The 17,602-nt window shown below is 35.6% G+C and overlaps 3 pseudogenes; all 3 read left to right on the forward strand.

Annotated features, from left to right (window-relative positions):
* On the forward strand, positions 1-3,536 carry LOC131802554 (male determiner protein Mdmd(V)-like; annotated as a pseudogene).
* A 2,988-nt stretch (positions 3,537-6,524) lies between these two features.
* LOC131802552 (male determiner protein Mdmd(V)-like) lies at positions 6,525-12,826 on the forward strand (annotated as a pseudogene).
* Positions 12,827-13,016: 190 nt separating this feature from the next.
* Positions 13,017-16,903, forward strand: LOC131802556 (male determiner protein Mdmd(V)-like; annotated as a pseudogene).
* Positions 16,904-17,602: the final 699 nt, after the last annotated feature.

The following is a 17,602-nucleotide window of genomic DNA, read 5'->3' on the forward strand; positions in this document are numbered from 1 at the left end:
CCAAATTTTCTTGCGCAGAAAAAATACACACAAACCAAGCCCAAGGCAAACAGCCCTAAATTTATTCTACCAAAAACTGATTTGGAGAATGTTATGTGCTAAAATAATCGTTAGGTCTTAAAATATCATTTAGCATATAGCTTCTGTTAGAGGTGTCCCGGTGCCGTTTAATGTTTCTTTGAGAAGTCAAAATTTTATTGTTAGTCCAACAATTTCCGTTTGCTATATTATGTATGAAGTATGACAATTCATTAGCAAGCAAAATTTTTTTTTTTTTTTTTTTAACATTTTCATTCATAATTTTTTTTATAAATAAATATTGTTTAAAAGTATGTTGCATTACTGTTTCTGTCGAACATTTGAAAAAGAGATTAAATGGAAAATTACGATGTTCTGAGCCACCCTATAATTAGGGAAAATCGATGCTATCGATAGGTAGCAACGTTTCTAACTTCCCTCGTTTCAGAACTTTGGGTATTAAAAGACGGGTTACCTACCCTTGTTCTCTTAATGGCAATATATTTCTTAGAATCGAAACCTTTTATCGATATATTAAGAAAATAACCTGGCGGTTAATCTGGACGTAACACCCTCAGTTTATCATAAGATAAATATAAATCTCATAGGATTTCAATAACGACTCTCGAATAAACAATAAACAGAGCCTGACAACAACAAAAATATGAACGCCACCGACGCCGAATCTCGAAAACCGGAAAATAAACCTAGTTCTGAGTCTTCGTCTTCGGGGTCCACAAGTGGATCAAGTGATGGAGAAGTGTCTTCCAAAACATATTTCAAAAATAACAAATCAAAAGTTCTATCAGGGCAAAGGGAAGTCGTATTGGAAGTAGTACGTGATCTATCATATACTATATGCAAGGAAGCAGAAGAAAAATTAGTTGAAAGATTTCCTAGAGAGGATGGATCGAATGAAGTAGAACTAATGACAAAGACAGAGGAATGTAAAAATACAGAGAAGACTAAAAAAAATCTTTTGTGCGAGCTCTCTCCAAAGAAAAACAACTATCCGCCTATAGAAGCCGTTCTGGAAACACACGTTTAAGTTATTCTGGACACATTAGCCGAACTCATTCAGTAGAAAAAAGTCTATCAAGATATAAAAAAAGTGTATTAAGAAATCGAAGAACTTCCTTTGGACACGGCCGAGATTCTTCTACGACCAAAAGGTCTGTCTCCAGGGACAAGGACAATCGACTAAGACGAAGAATGGGATCTAGCAGAAGCCGTACTAGATCTCACAGTCGATTTCGAAGGCCGGAAAAGAAGCTTCCATCAAGATATCCACGACGAATTCGTTCACAAGATAGACGACATAAAGGACATCGTTCGATGTCGTCATATTATGAAAGGCTACCGTTACGCCGATCTGAGCCAATCAAAAGAAGAGATGAAGATGAAAGAAGAGATGAATTGAATTTACCACCCGAAAAATTGCGTATGATACAGGCAGAAATTGCGGACAAATCATCGGCTGCATATCAAAGTATAGCTCGGGAAGCTCTTGAGAAATACATACATGGTTACATCAATAAAGTCAATGTGGATTGTGTTGCAGTTATCGCCCGAAAATTGCTTAAGGAAAATATAGTACGTGGTAGAGACGTGCTTTGCCATTCCATAATACAAGCTCAGGCTGCATCGCCAACATTTACCCATGTTTATGCCGCCACGGTGGCCATTATTAATTCAAAATTTCCCAATATTGGGGAATTGCTGTTGAAACGTTTGGTCATTCAGTTCAAACGAGCATTTGGGTGTAACGATAAGACCATTTGTTTGTCTTCTTCACATTTTATTGCCCACTTGGTTAATCAAAGGGTGGCCCATGAAATATTGGCCCTAGAAATTCTAACACTCTTAATTGAATCGCCGACTGATGATAATGTTGAAGTGGCCATAACATTTCTTAAGGAATGTGGTATGAAATTGACAGAGTATCATCGGATAGGGTTGGAGGCATTTTTGAATTGCTTAAAAATATCTTGCATCAAGGCAAGTTGGATAAACGTGTACAATATATGATTGAAGTTTTATTTCAAGTACGCAGAGATGGCTTTAAAGACCATCAATCGATTATTGAGTCCTTAGAATTGGTAGTAGAATATGCTCAATTCACTCATTTGCTATTGTTGGAAGATGTCACATACCCGAAAGATATATTGAGTAAGTTAATAGAAATTAATATTTTTTTTTTTGTCATTAAATTTATTAATTTTTAGACGAATTTAAATTCGACGATCAGTACGAGACCAATGAAGAGAAATATAAAGCACTTAGTAAGAATATTTTGGGTAGCCATGCTTCAGATTCGGATGGCTCCTTCGGTTCGGGTAGTAATTCCGAAACTGCATTATCTGACTGTGATAAGGGCAAAAATGAGGTTAATGATAAATACACGAGTGGTGGCATTATTGATGAAACGAAACCGAATCTGATTGCGTTAAGAAGAACAATATATCTTACCTTAAATTCCAGTTTCGATTATGAGGAATGTGCCCAAAAATTAATGAAAATGCAATTGGAAACTTGTCAAGAAAATGAGTTTTGCCAAATATTGTTAGATTGCTGCGCTGAACAAAGAACCTATGCGAAGTTCTATGGCCTTTTAGCCCACCGATTTTGTAAAATTAACAAGAAAGAAAGGAAATCATTTCAAAGAAATCTTCAAGGATATCTGTCAGACTACGCATTGTTTAGATACAAATCGTTTGCGGAATATAAGCAAATTCTTTGCTCATTTGTTGTTTACCGATGCAATTAGTTGGGATGTTTTAGACTGCATAAAGCTAACTGAAGGTGACGCAATAACATCACGTTGTATTTTTATAAAAATTTTCTTTCAAGAATTGGTCGAATACATGGGTCTGGATCACTTTAATAAAAAACTTAAGACTGAAGTTTTAGCTGGAACTTTGGCGGGACTATTCCCCAAAGATAATCCCAGAAATATACGCTTCTCCATTAACTTTTTCACATCCATTGGTTTGGGCGGAATAACTAATGAATTGTGTCAACTCCTAAAGATTGCTCCGAAATCTGCACCCTCGTCCTCATCATCAAGTTCTTTATCATCGGAATTGTCTGCACCATACGACGACGATTCTTCAAGTGATTCAGAAAATAAGAAAAAACATAAAGGCAAAAATAAGAAAATGACCAAGAAGAAAAATTCTTCGAAAAAAAAAGGAAAAAAACTAAAAAATTTGTAGGTAAAAATAAAATAGCCACTAAGAATAAAACTATAAAGCGAAGGACTGACAAAGACAACTCTTCTTCAAAAGATAATTTTTTGAAAAGCGAAAGTAGCAGCAACGAGTCAATATCTTCAGATAGTTTATCTTCGGAATTGTTTGCACCATCGTCTTTTTCGTCGTCGGAATCTTCAAATGATTCAGAAAGTAAGGAAAAACATAAAGGCAAAAATAAGAAGATGACCAAAAAGAAAAATCCTTCGAATAAAAGGGAAAAAACAAAAAAAAATTAAGTAAAAATAAAAAAGCCCCAAACAAAAATACTAAGAAGCGAATGACAGAAAAGGACATTTCTTCTTCTGAAAGTAGAATCAGTGAATCAAAATCTTTAAACAGTTCGGCCTCGAACCAAAATGAGAATGAAAAACGGAAGAAAAGGGTTACATCGAAGTCAAGAACAAAACGGATTAAGATGGTTTAACAATCTCAATGGGTAGACGCGGACAATCAACGAGATATTAAACGTAAGAAAAGGGCAGAATATGGATATGAACCTCTTGTAGATAGAAAAAGAAATGAGGAATATTTAAAGAAGGGCGGACCAGATTGCAGGAAAGATAAATATGGTAATAAACAGAATCATGAAATATCACAACGTCATGATAGTGAAATTAAAAGACGCCGGGAAGAGCGAAAAAAACGCCACCATGAAAAAAATCACTCACGTGAATATACACGTTCTAAATTAGGGCTCTGCCAGAGGGAATATTTTTTATATATGTGCTGTCAGTTTTATTATCCATGTACATTTCAATGTTTATGTCAAAATTGTCATTTTACATACTACTCCTAATTTTGGAACAACTCTAGTTTAGTAAAAACTCTTCGATTTTTTCGAATTTTTTTCCAGAGATAGGTATTTTTACCCTAATCCCGGGAAACTATTTTTTTCTTGGGGACGGACCCAGTACCGCAGATTTTTGACCCGAAAGTCCGGGATCAAGACCCCGCATGGACCCGGATCCACTTACCCGATATAGACAATATGGGTATCGATTGAAAGATTATGGAAATACCTATCCAACAAGTGGTCACATGAATTTGTCATGGTTCGGAAGTTATAGTCAAAATATCGATTTTTTGGACCCGGATTTTTTATGAAACCCCCAAAAAGTCAAAAAAAGGGCCCATTATGAGGGTCAACAAAATTGTTTCCAAATTATAGCTGACACTCTTACCTTTCCAAAATGTTACAATTTGTACTAATACCGTTTCCGGGTCCAGGGATGGGGGTCTTTCCATCCGCATAACCCGATTCTAACCAGTTCATTAAAATGATGTTTTCAATAAAAAAAAAATGGTTTATGTCGCGTAGCAGTCGTCAGCCTTTGGCCGGGGCTTGAGATTTTCTCCTCTGGGTATGTCCCACACCGGCTAACGCGAACCAAAGTTTTCTAAATTGGATACCTTTTGTAAGTAGCCGGCCTTTGACCGGGGCTTGAGATTTTCTCCTCTGGGTATGTCCTACACCGGCTAATGCGAACCAAAGTTTTCTAAATTTGACACTTTTTGTAAAAAGCCGGCCTTCGGCCGGGGCTTGAGATTTTCTCCTCTGGAGAAAAGAATGAAAGCCAAATCCCGCTAAAAGAGTCATATTAAGTTCCTTTTCCTTGTCAAAGATGAACTATTAAAATAGAAAATATGAAATTCGTCGATTAATGATTATCGGCATTTAACCAAAAGAAAGAAAAAAAAAAACTATATAAAATATTTTTGTTATTGTATAGTTTAGTATATAAGATAAATGTATTGTTTGTAGTTAGATAATAGTACTTAAGAAATAATTGTGAGGATATTTAATGCCCAGGTAATTTTTCCTTAGTGAGTGTAGGGTTTTTTTCAAAATTTACAGCTAGACCATTTCTATATTTTTTGGAACAAGAATTTAGAATGCCCAAAACTTTCGTCTAAGCGAGCTCCTTTAGGCAGAATTTAGAGTAGTTTTTTTGACCAAAATTTGGCGCTCCTAGCGGTGTAATAAAAAAAGTAATCTGAGTATTGACTCACAATTTTTTCGTTCCGGTATAAAAAGTCCAGTTTTATTCTTATGTGTTCATGTCGAAATTAGTTTTAAGAAAACAATGATGTTTAAAATAAATAAGTTTAATGTCTAATTGTTTCAAGAATAATATGTTGTGCTAAATTTTGTTGTGTGTGTGAGAGAGAGAGAGAGGCGTTGTAAGTAAGAGAGTGTGTGTGGCTTTTTGGGGCCCTTTTAAATTTTTGTGTGTTTATGGACTAAAGGCTCAAGGATGGGTGGACAAAGTGGGGGAGCAATAATATCAAGCTCCTGTGTCATTGGTGTATGTTGTGTATGTTTGTTTTTCAGTTTTAAGTTTGAGTTTATTCGATTCAATTCTTTAAGTGTTCATTACCTAGGGTTGATTGTGGCATGGTTGAGAACCACCTGGATAACCGCTCCCTCCTGAGCTAGTGCGGAACCCCACCATAACGCCGCGTAGACTGAGTGTTACAATGGTTATGCTACTTCGTTCAGGTAGAACAAAAGTATAACAAGTGGATAAAGATGTAAATGTTTATAAGTGCCGTTGTTAGATTTAGAAGATTTTCCAAAAGAATTTTAGTTTTGTTTAATTCCTTGGTTCCTCTTCTATTGAGCATACGATCTCGTCACTTGGGTAAAAAAATGTTTTTTGTCTTAGAAGTTATTTTTAATATAACTTCTGGGGAGAATATCCCAGACAAAAAACAAGGGAACTGATGAGGATTGGTGGCTCTTTTCGAAACCTAGGTATTCCCTACCTTACCCCTGGTAAATATTATCATCGTTCTCCACTAATAAAAAAACGTTGTTTTATAAAAACAACAATACAGGGTCAGGCTTACCATTTTGCAACGACAAGTTTATCAACTCAAAAATTTGCCCTCAGAAAAACACGATTTTTAATAATTTCAAGAACGGATTTCGATCAGTTGTGTTTAAAAAATTGTAACTGCGCTTAATCGACATGTTTTATACAAAAACATGTTTTAGGTATATACGATTAGCTTTAAATAATTTTTTAGGTATATCCAAATTTTCTTGCGCAGAAAAAATACACACAAACCAAGCCCAAGGTAAACAGCCCTAAATTTATTCTTCCAAAAACTGATTTGGAGAATGTTATGTGCTAAAATAATCGTTAGGTCTTAAAATATCATTTAGCATATAGCTTCTGTTAGAGGTGTCCCGGTGCCGTTAAATGTTTCTTTGAGAAGTCAAAATTTTATTGTTAGTCCAACAATTTCCGTTTGCTATATTATGTATTAAGTATGACAATTCATTAGCAAGCAAAAATTTTTTTTTTTTTTTTTGAACATTTTCATTCATAATTTTTTTTTATAAATAAATATTGTTTAAAAGTATGTTGCATTACTGTTTCTGTCGAACATTTGAAAAAGAGATTAAATGGAAAATTACGATGTTCTGAGCCACCCTATAATTAGGGAAAATCGATGCTATCGATAGGTAGCAACGTTACTAACTTCCCTCGTTTCAGAACTTTGGGTATTAAAAGACGGGTTACCTACCCTTGTTCTCTTAATGGCAATATATTTCTTAGCGGTTAATCTGGACGTAACACCCTCAGTTTATCATAAAATAAATATAAATCTCATAGGATTTCAATAACGACTCTCGAATAAACAATAAACAGAGCCTGACAACAACAAAACTATGAACGCCACCGACGCCGAATCTCGAAAACCGAAAAATAAACCTAGTTCTGAGTCTTCGTCGTCTTCTGATTACATGTCGGGGTCCACAAGTGGATCAAGTGATGGAGAAGTGTCTTCCAAAACATATTTCAAAAATAACAAATCAAAAGTTCTATCAGAGCGAAGGGAAGTCGTATTGGAAGTAGTACGTGATCTATCATATACTATATTCAAGGAAGCAGAAGAAAAATTAGTTGAAAGATTTCCTAGAGAGGATGGATCGAATGAAATGCTTCCCAAGGAAGATAGCATAAATACTAACCATAATTACACAACGGATTCGAATGAACACCCAGTAGAACTAATGACAAAGACAGAAGAATGTAAAAATACAGAGAAGACTAAAAAAAAATCTTTTGTGTGAGCTCTCTCCAAAGAAAAACAACTATCCGCCTATAGAAGCCGTTCTGGAAACACACGTTTAAGTTATTCTGGACACATTAGCCGAACTCATTCGGTAGAAAAAAGTCTATCAAGATATAAAAAAAGTGTATTAAGATATCGAAGAACTTCCTTTGGACACGGCCGAGATTCTTCTACGACCAAAAGGTCTGTCTCCAGGGACAAGGACAATCGACTAAGACGAAGAATGGGATCTAGCAGAAGCCGTACTAGATCTCACAGTCGATTTCGAAGGCCGGAAAAGAAGCTTCCATCAAGATATCCACGACGAATTCGTTCACAAGATAGACGACATGAAGGACATCGTTCGATGTCGTCATATTATGAAAGGCTACCGTTACGCCGATCTGAGCCAATCAAAAGAAGAGATGAAGATGAAAGAAGAGATGAATTGAATTTACCACCCGAAAAATTGCGTATGATACAGGCAGAAATTGCGGACAAATCATCGGCTGCATATCAAAGTATAGCTCGGGAAGCTCTTGAGAAATACATACATGGTTACATCAATAAAGTCAATGTGGATTGTGTTGCAGTTATCGCCCTAAAATTGCTTAAGGAAAATATAGTACGTGGTAGAGACGTGCTTTGCCATTCCATAATACAAGCTCAGGCTGCATCGCCAACATTTACCCATGTTTATGTCGCCACGGTGGCCATTATTAATTCAAAATTTCCCAATATTGGGGAATTGCTGTTGAAACGTTTGGTCATACAGTTCAAACGAGCATTTGGGTGTAACGATAAGACCATTTGTTTGTCTTCTTCACATTTTATTGCCCACTTGGTTAATCAAAGGGTGGCCCATGAAATATTGGCCCTAGAAATTCTAACACTCTTAATTGAATCGCCGACTGATGATAATGTTGAAGTGGCCATAACATTTCTTAAGGAATGTGGTATGAAATTGACAGAGTATCATCGGATAGGGTTGGAGGCATTTTTGAATTGCTTAAAAATATCTTGCATCAAGGCAAGTTGGATAAACGTGTACAATATATGATTGAAGTTTTATTTCAAGTACGCAGAGATGGCTTTAAAGACCATCAATCGATTATTGAGTCCTTAGAATTGGTAGTAGAATATGCTCAATTCACTCATTTGCTATTGTTGGAAGATGTCACATACCCGAAAGATATATTGAGTAAGTTAATAGAAATTAATAAATTATTTTTTTGTCATTAAATTTATTAATTTTTAGACGAATTTAAATTCGACGATCAGTACGAGACCAATGAAGAGAAATATAAAGCACTTAGTAAGAATATTTTGGGTAGCCATGCTTCAGATTCGGATGGCTCCTTCGGTTCGGGTAGTAATTCCGAAACTGCATTATCTGACTGTGATAAGGGCAAAAATGAGGTTAATGATAAATACACGAGTGGTGGCATTATTGATGAAACGAAACCGAATCTGATTGCGTTAAGAAGAACAATATATCTTACCTTAAATTCCAGTTTCGATTATGAGGAATGTGCCCAAAAATTAATGAAAATGCAATTGGAAACTTGTCAAGAAAATGAGTTTTGCCAAATATTGTTAGATTGCTGCGCTGAACAAAGAACCTATGCGAAGTTCTATGGCCTTTTAGCCCACCGATTTTGTAAAATTAACAAGAAAGAAAGAAAATCATTTCAAAGAAATCTTCAAGGATATCTGTCAGACTACGCATTGTTTAGATACAAATCGTTTGCGGAATATAAGCAAATTCTTTGCTCATTTGTTGTTTACCGATGCAATTAGTTGGGATGTTTTAGACTGCATAAAGCTAACTGAAGGTGACGCAATAACATCACGTTATATTTTTATAAAAATTTTCTTTCAAGAATTGGTCGAATACATGGGTCTGGATCACTTTAATAAAAAACTTAAGACTGAAGTTTTAGCTGGAACTTTGGCTGGACTATTCCCCAAAGATAATCCCCGAAATATACGCTTCTCCATTAACTTTTTCACATCCATTGGTTTGGGCGGAATAACTAATGAATTGTGTCAACTCCTAAAGATTGCTCCGAAATCTGCACCCTCGTCCTCATCATAAAGTTCTTTATCATCGGAATTGTCTGCGCCATCCGACGACGATTCTTCAAGTGATTCAGAAAATAAGAAAAAACATGAAGGCAAAAATAAGAAAATGACCAAGAAGAAAAATTCTTCGAAAAAAAAAGGAAAAAACTAAAAAATTTGTAGGTAAAAATAAAATAACCGCTAAGAATAAAACTATGAAGCAAAGGACTGACAAAGACAACTCTTCTTCAAAAGATAATTTTTTGAAAAGCGAAAGTAGCAGCAACGAATCAATATCTTCAGATAGTTTATCTTCGGAATTGTTTGCACCATCGTCTTTTTCGTCGTCGGAATCTTCAAATGATTCAGAAAGTAAGGAAAAACATAAAGGCAAAAATAAGAAGATGACCAAAAAGAAAAATCCTTCGAATAAAAGGGAAAAAACAAAAAAAAAATTAAGTAAAAATAAAAAAGCCCCAAACAAAAATACTAAGAAGCGAATGACAGAAAAGGACATTTCTTCTTCTGAAAGTAGAATCAGTGAATCAAAATCTTTAAATAGTTCGGCCTCGAACCAAAATGAGAATGAAAAACGGAAGAAAAGGGTTACATCGAAGTCAAGAACAAAACGGATTAAGATGGTTAAACAATCTCAATGGGTAGACGCGGACAATCAACGAGATATTAAACGTAAGAAAAGGGCAGAATATGGATATGAACCTCTTGTAGATAGAAAAGAAATGAGGAATATTTAAAGAAGGGCGGACCAGATTGCAGGAATGATAAATATGGTAATAAGCAGAATCATGAAATATCACAACGTCATGATAGTGAAATTAAAAGACGCCGGGAAGAGCGAAAAAAACGACACCATGAAAAAAATCACTCACGTGAATATACACGTTCTAAATTAGGGCTCTGCCAGAGGGAATATTTTTTATATATGTGCTGTCAGTTTTATTATCCATGTACATTTCAATGTTTATGTCAAAATTGTCATTTTACATACTACTCTTAATTTTGGAACAACTCTAGTTTAGTAAAAACTCTTCGATTTTTTCGAATTTTTTTCCAGAGATAGGTATTTTTACCCTAATCCCGGGAAACTATTTTTTTCTTGGGGGACGGAGGACCGCAGATTTTTGACCCGAGATCAAGACCCCGCATGGACCCGGATCCACTTACCCGATATAGACAATATGGGTATCGATTGAAAGATTATGGAAATACCTATCCAACAAGTGGTCACATGAATTTGTCATGGTTCGGAAGTTATAGTCAAAATATCGATTTTTTGGACCCGGATTTTTTATGAAACCCCCAAAAAGTCAAAAAAAGGGCCCGTTATGGGGGTCAACAAAATTGTTTCCAAATTATAGCTGACACTCTTACCTTTCCAAAATGTTACAATTTGTACTAATACCGTTTCCGGGTCCAGAGATGGGGGTCTTTCCATCCGCATAACCCGATTCTAACCAGTTCATTAAAATGATGTTTTCAATAAAAAAAAATGGTTTATGTCGCGTAGCAGTCGTCAGCCTTCGGCCGGGGCTTGAGATTTTCTCCTCTGGGTATGTCCCACACCGGCTAACGCGAACCAAAGTTTTCTAAATTGGATACCTTTTTTAAGTAGCCGGCCTTTGACCGGGGCTTGAGATTTTCTCCTCTGGGTATGTCCCACACCGGCTAACGCGAACCAAAGTTTTCTAAATTGGATACCTTTTGTAAGTAGCCGGCCTTCGGCCGGGGCTTGAGATTTTCTCCTCTGGAGAAAAGAATGAAATCCAAATCCCGCTGAAAGAGTCATATTAAGTTCCTTTTCCTTGTCAAAGATGAACTATTAAAATAGAAAATATGAAATTCGTCGATTAATGATTATCGGCATTTAACCAAAAGAAAGAAAAAAAAAAAAAAACTATATAAAATATTTTTTGTTATTGTATAGTTTAGTATATAAGATAAATGTATTGTTTGTAGTTAGATAAATAGTACTTAAGAAATAATTGTGAGGATATTTAATGCCCAGGTAATTTTTCCTTAGTGAGTGTAGGGTTTTTTCAAAATTTACAGCTAGACCATTTCTATATTTTTGGAACAAGAATTTAGAATGCCCAAAACTTTCGTATAAGCGAGCTCCTTTAGGCAGAATTTAGAGTAGTTTTTTTGACCAAAATTTGGCGCTCCTAGCGGTGTAATAAAAAAAGTAATCTGAGTATTGACTCACAATTTTTTCGTTCCGGTATAAAAAGTCCAGTTTTATTCTTATGTGTTCATGTCGAAATTAGTTTTAAGAAAACAATGATGTTTAAAATAAATAAGTTTAATGTCTAATTGTTTCAAGAATAATATGTTGTGCTAAATTTTGTTGTGTGTGTGAGAGAGAGAGAGAGGCGTTGTAAGTAAGAGAGTGTGTGTGGCTTTTTGGGGCCCTTTTAAATTTTTGTGTGTTTATGGACTAAAGGCTCAAGGATGGGTGGACAAAGTGGGGGAGCAATAATATCAAGCTCCTGTGTCATTGGTGTATGTTGTGTATGTTTGTTTTTCAGTTTTAAGTTTGAGTTTATTCGATTCAATTCTTTAAGTGTTCATTACCTAGGGTTGATTGTGGCATGGTTGAGAACCACCTGGATAACCGCTCCCTCCTGAGCTAGTGCGGAACCCCACCATAACGCCGCGTAGACTGAGTGTTACAATGGTTATGCTACTTCGTTCAGGTAGAACAAAAGTATAACAAGTGGATAAAGATGTAAATGTTTATAAGTGCCGTTGTTAGATTTAGAAGATTTTCCAAAAGAATTTTAGTTTTGTTTAATTCCTTGGTTCCTCTTCTATTGAGCATACGATCTCGTCACTTGGGTAAAAAAATGTTTTTTGTCTTAGAAGTTATTTTTAATATAACTTCTGGGGAGAATATCCCAGACAAAAAACAAGGGAACTGATGAGGATTGGTGGCTCTTTTCGAAACCTAGGTATTCCCTACCTTACCCCTGGTAAATATTATCATCGTTCTCCACTAATAAAAAAACGTTGTTTTTATAAAAACAACAATACAGGGTCAGGCTTACCATTTTGCAACGACAAGTTTATCAACTCAAAAATTTGCCCTCAGAAAAACACGATTTTTAATAATTTCAAGAACGGATTTCGATCAGTTGTGTTTAAAAAATTGTAACTGCGCTTAATCGACATGTTTTATACAAAAACATGTTTTAGGTATATACGATTAGCTTTAAATAATTTTTTTAGGTATATCCAAATTTTCTTGCGCAGAAAAAATACACACAAACCAAGCCCAAGGTAAACAGCCCTAAATTTATTCTTCCAAAAACTGATTTGGAGAATGTTATGTGCTAAAATAATCGTTAGGTCTTAAAATATCATTTAGCATATAGCTTCTGTTAGAGGTGTCCCGGTGCCGTTAAATGTTTCTTTGAGAAGTCAAAATTTTATTGTTAGTCCAACAATTTCCGTTTGCTATATTATGTATTAAGTATGACAATTCATTAGCAAGCAAAAATTTTTTTTTTTTTTTTTTGAACATTTTCATTCATAATTTTTTTTTATAAATAAATATTGTTTAAAAGTATGTTGCATTACTGTTTCTGTCGAACATTTGAAAAAGAGATTAAATGGAAAATTACGATGTTCTGAGCCACCCTATAATTAGGGAAAATCGATGCTATCGATAGGTAGCAACGTTACTAACTTCCCTCGTTTCAGAACTTTGGGTATTAAAAGACGGGTTACCTACCCTTGTTCTCTTAATGGCAATATATTTCTTAGCGGTTAATCTGGACGTAACACCCTCAGTTTATCATAAGATAAATATAAATCTCATAGGATTTCAATAACGACTCTCGAATAAACAATAAACAGAGCCTGACAACAACAAAACTATGAACGCCACCGACGCCGAATCTCGAAAACCGAAAAATAAACCTAGTTCTGAGTCTTCGTCGTCTTCTGATTACATGTCGGGGTCCACAAGTGGATCAAGTGATGGAGAAGTGTCTTCCAAAACATATTTCAAAAATAACAAATCAAAAGTTCTATCAGAGCGAAGGGAAGTCGTATTGGAAGTAGTACGTGATCTATCATATACTATATTCAAGGAAGCAGAAGAAAAATTAGTTGAAAGATTTCCTAGAGAGGATGGATCGAATGAAATGCTTCCCAAGGAAGATAGCATAAATACTAACCATAATTACACAACGGATTCGAATGAACACCCAGTAGAACTAATGACAAAGACAGAAGAATGTAAAAATACAGAGAAGACTAAAAAAAAATCTTTTGTGTGAGCTCTCTCCAAAGAAAAACAACTATCCGCCTATAGAAGCCGTTCTGGAAACACACGTTTAAGTTATTCTGGACACATTAGCCGAACTCATTCGGTAGAAAAAAGTCTATCAAGATATAAAAAAAGTGTATTAAGATATCGAAGAACTTCCTTTGGACACGGCCGAGATTCTTCTACGACCAAAAGGTCTGTCTCCAGGGACAAGGACAATCGACTAAGACGAAGAATGGGATCTAGCAGAAGCCGTACTAGATCTCACAGTCGATTTCGAAGGCCGGAAAAGAAGCTTCCATCAAGATATCCACGACGAATTCGTTCACAAGATAGACGACATGAAGGACATCGTTCGATGTCGTCATATTATGAAAGGCTACCGTTACGCCGATCTGAGCCAATCAAAAGAAGAGATGAAGATGAAAGAAGAGATGAATTGAATTTACCACCCGAAAAATTGCGTATGATACAGGCAGAAATTGCGGACAAATCATCGGCTGCATATCAAAGTATAGCTCGGGAAGCTCTTGAGAAATACATACATGGTTACATCAATAAAGTCAATGTGGATTGTGTTGCAGTTATCGCCCTAAAATTGCTTAAGGAAAATATAGTACGTGGTAGAGACGTGCTTTGCCATTCCATAATACAAGCTCAGGCTGCATCGCCAACATTTACCCATGTTTATGTCGCCACGGTGGCCATTATTAATTCAAAATTTCCCAATATTGGGGAATTGCTGTTGAAACGTTTGGTCATACAGTTCAAACGAGCATTTGGGTGTAACGATAAGACCATTTGTTTGTCTTCTTCACATTTTATTGCCCACTTGGTTAATCAAAGGGTGGCCCATGAAATATTGGCCCTAGAAATTCTAACACTCTTAATTGAATCGCCGACTGATGATAATGTTGAAGTGGCCATAACATTTCTTAAGGAATGTGGTATGAAATTGACAGAGTATCATCGGATAGGGTTGGAGGCATTTTTGAATTGCTTAAAAATATCTTGCATCAAGGCAAGTTGGATAAACGTGTACAATATATGATTGAAGTTTTATTTCAAGTACGCAGAGATGGCTTTAAAGACCATCAATCGATTATTGAGTCCTTAGAATTGGTAGTAGAATATGCTCAATTCACTCATTTGCTATTGTTGGAAGATGTCACATACCCGAAAGATATATTGAGTAAGTTAATAGAAATTAATAAATTATTTTTTGTCATTAAATTTATTAATTTTTAGACGAATTTAAATTCGACGATCAGTACGAGACCAATGAAGAGAAATATAAAGCACTTAGTAAGAATATTTTGGGTAGCCATGCTTCAGATTCGGATGGCTCCTTCGGTTCGGGTAGTAATTCCGAAACTGCATTATCTGACTGTGATAAGGGCAAAAATGAGGTTAATGATAAATACACGAGTGGTGGCATTATTGATGAAACGAAACCGAATCTGATTGCGTTAAGAAGAACAATATATCTTACCTTAAATTCCAGTTTCGATTATGAGGAATGTGCCCAAAAATTAATGAAAATGCAATTGGAAACTTGTCAAGAAAATGAGTTTTGCCAAATATTGTTAGATTGCTGCGCTGAACAAAGAACCTATGCGAAGTTCTATGGCCTTTTAGCCCACCGATTTTGTAAAATTAACAAGAAAGAAAGAAAATCATTTCAAAGAAATCTTCAAGGATATCTGTCAGACTACGCATTGTTTAGATACAAATCGTTTGCGGAATATAAGCAAATTCTTTGCTCATTTGTTGTTTACCGATGCAATTAGTTGGGATGTTTTAGACTGCATAAAGCTAACTGAAGGTGACGCAATAACATCACGTTATATTTTTATAAAAATTTTCTTTCAAGAATTGGTCGAATACATGGGTCTGGATCACTTTAATAAAAAACTTAAGACTGAAGTTTTAGCTGGAACTTTGGCTGGACTATTCCCCAAAGATAATCCCCGAAATATACGCTTCTCCATTAACTTTTTCACATCCATTGGTTTGGGCGGAATAACTAATGAATTGTGTCAACTCCTAAAGATTGCTCCGAAATCTGCACCCTCGTCCTCATCATAAAGTTCTTTATCATCGGAATTGTCTGCGCCATCCGACGACGATTCTTCAAGTGATTCAGAAAATAAGAAAAAACATGAAGGCAAAAATAAGAAAATGACCAAGAAGAAAAATTCTTCGAAAAAAAAGGAAAAAACTAAAAAATTTGTAGGTAAAAATAAAATAACCGCTAAGAATAAAACTATGAAGCAAAGGACTGACAAAGACAACTCTTCTTCAAAAGATAATTTTTGAAAAGCGAAAGTAGCAGCAACGAATCAATATCTTCAGATAGTTTATCTTCGGAATTGTTTGCACCATCGTCTTTTTCGTCGTCGGAATCTTCAAATGATTCAGAAAGTAAGGAAAAACATAAAGGCAAAAATAAGAAGATGACCAAAAAGAAAAATCCTTCGAATAAAAGGGAAAAAACAAAAAAAAAATTAAGTAAAAATAAAAAAGCCCCAAACAAAAATACTAAGAAGCGAATGACAGAAAAGGACATTTCTTCTTCTGAAAGTAGAATCAGTGAATCAAAATCTTTAAATAGTTCGGCCTCGAACCAAAATGAGAATGAAAAACGGAAGAAAAGGGTTACATCGAAGTCAAGAACAAAACGGATTAAGATGGTTAAACAATCTCAATGGGTAGACGCGGACAATCAACGAGATATTAAACGTAAGAAAAGGGCAGAATATGGATATGAACCTCTTGTAGATAGAAAAGAAATGAGGAATATTTAAAGAAGGGCGGACCAGATTGCAGGAATGATAAATATGGTAATAAGCAGAATCATGAAATATCACAACGTCATGATAGTGAAATTAAAAGACGCCGGGAAGAGCGAAAAAAAACGACACCATGAAAAAAATCACTCACGTGAATATACACGTTCTAAATTAGGGCTCTGCCAGAGGGAATATTTTTTATATATGTGCTGTCAGTTTTATTATCCATGTACATTTCAATGTTTATGTCAAAATTGTCATTTTACATACTACTCTTAATTTTGGAACAACTCTAGTTTAGTAAAAACTCTTCGATTTTTTCGAATTTTTTTCCAGAGATAGGTATTTTTACCCTAATCCCGGGAAACTATTTTTTTCTTGGGGGACGGAGGACCGCAGATTTTTGACCCGAGATCAAGACCCCCGCATGGACCCGGATCCACTTACCCGATATAGACAATATGGGTATCGATTGAAAGATTATGGAAATACCTATCCAACAAGTGGTCACATGAATTTGTCATGGTTCGGAAGTTATAGTCAAAATATCGATTTTTTGGACCCGGATTTTTTATGAAACCCCCAAAAAGTCAAAAAAAGGGCCCGTTATGGGGGTCAACAAAATTGTTTCCAAATTATAGCTGACACTCTTACCTTTCCAAAATGTTACAATTTGTACTAATACCGTTTCCGGGTCCAGAGATGGGGGTCTTTCCATCCGCATAACCCGATTCTAACCAGTTCATTAAAATGATGTTTTCAATAAAAAAAAATGGTTTATGTCGCGTAGCAGTCGTCAGCCTTCGGCCGGGGCTTGAGATTTTCTCCTCTGGGTATGTCCCACACCGGCTAACGCGAACCAAAGTTTTCTAAATTGGATACCTTTTTTAAGTAGCCGGCCTTTGACCGGGGCTTGAGATTTTCTCCTCTGGGTATGTCCCACACCGGCTAACGCGAACCAAAGTTTTCTAAATTGGATACCTTTTGTAAGTAGCCGGCCTTCGGCCGGGGCTTGAGATTTTCTCCTCTGGAGAAAAGAATGAAATCCAAATCCCGCTGAAAGAGTCATATTAAGTTCCTTTTCCTTGTCAAAGATGAACTATTAAAATAGAAAATAT

This window comes from Musca domestica, unplaced genomic scaffold, assembly GCF_030504385.1.
Source record: "Musca domestica strain aabys unplaced genomic scaffold, Musca_domestica.polishedcontigs.V.1.1 210, whole genome shotgun sequence".
In the NCBI taxonomy this organism is placed as follows: Eukaryota; Metazoa; Arthropoda; class Insecta; order Diptera; family Muscidae; genus Musca; species Musca domestica.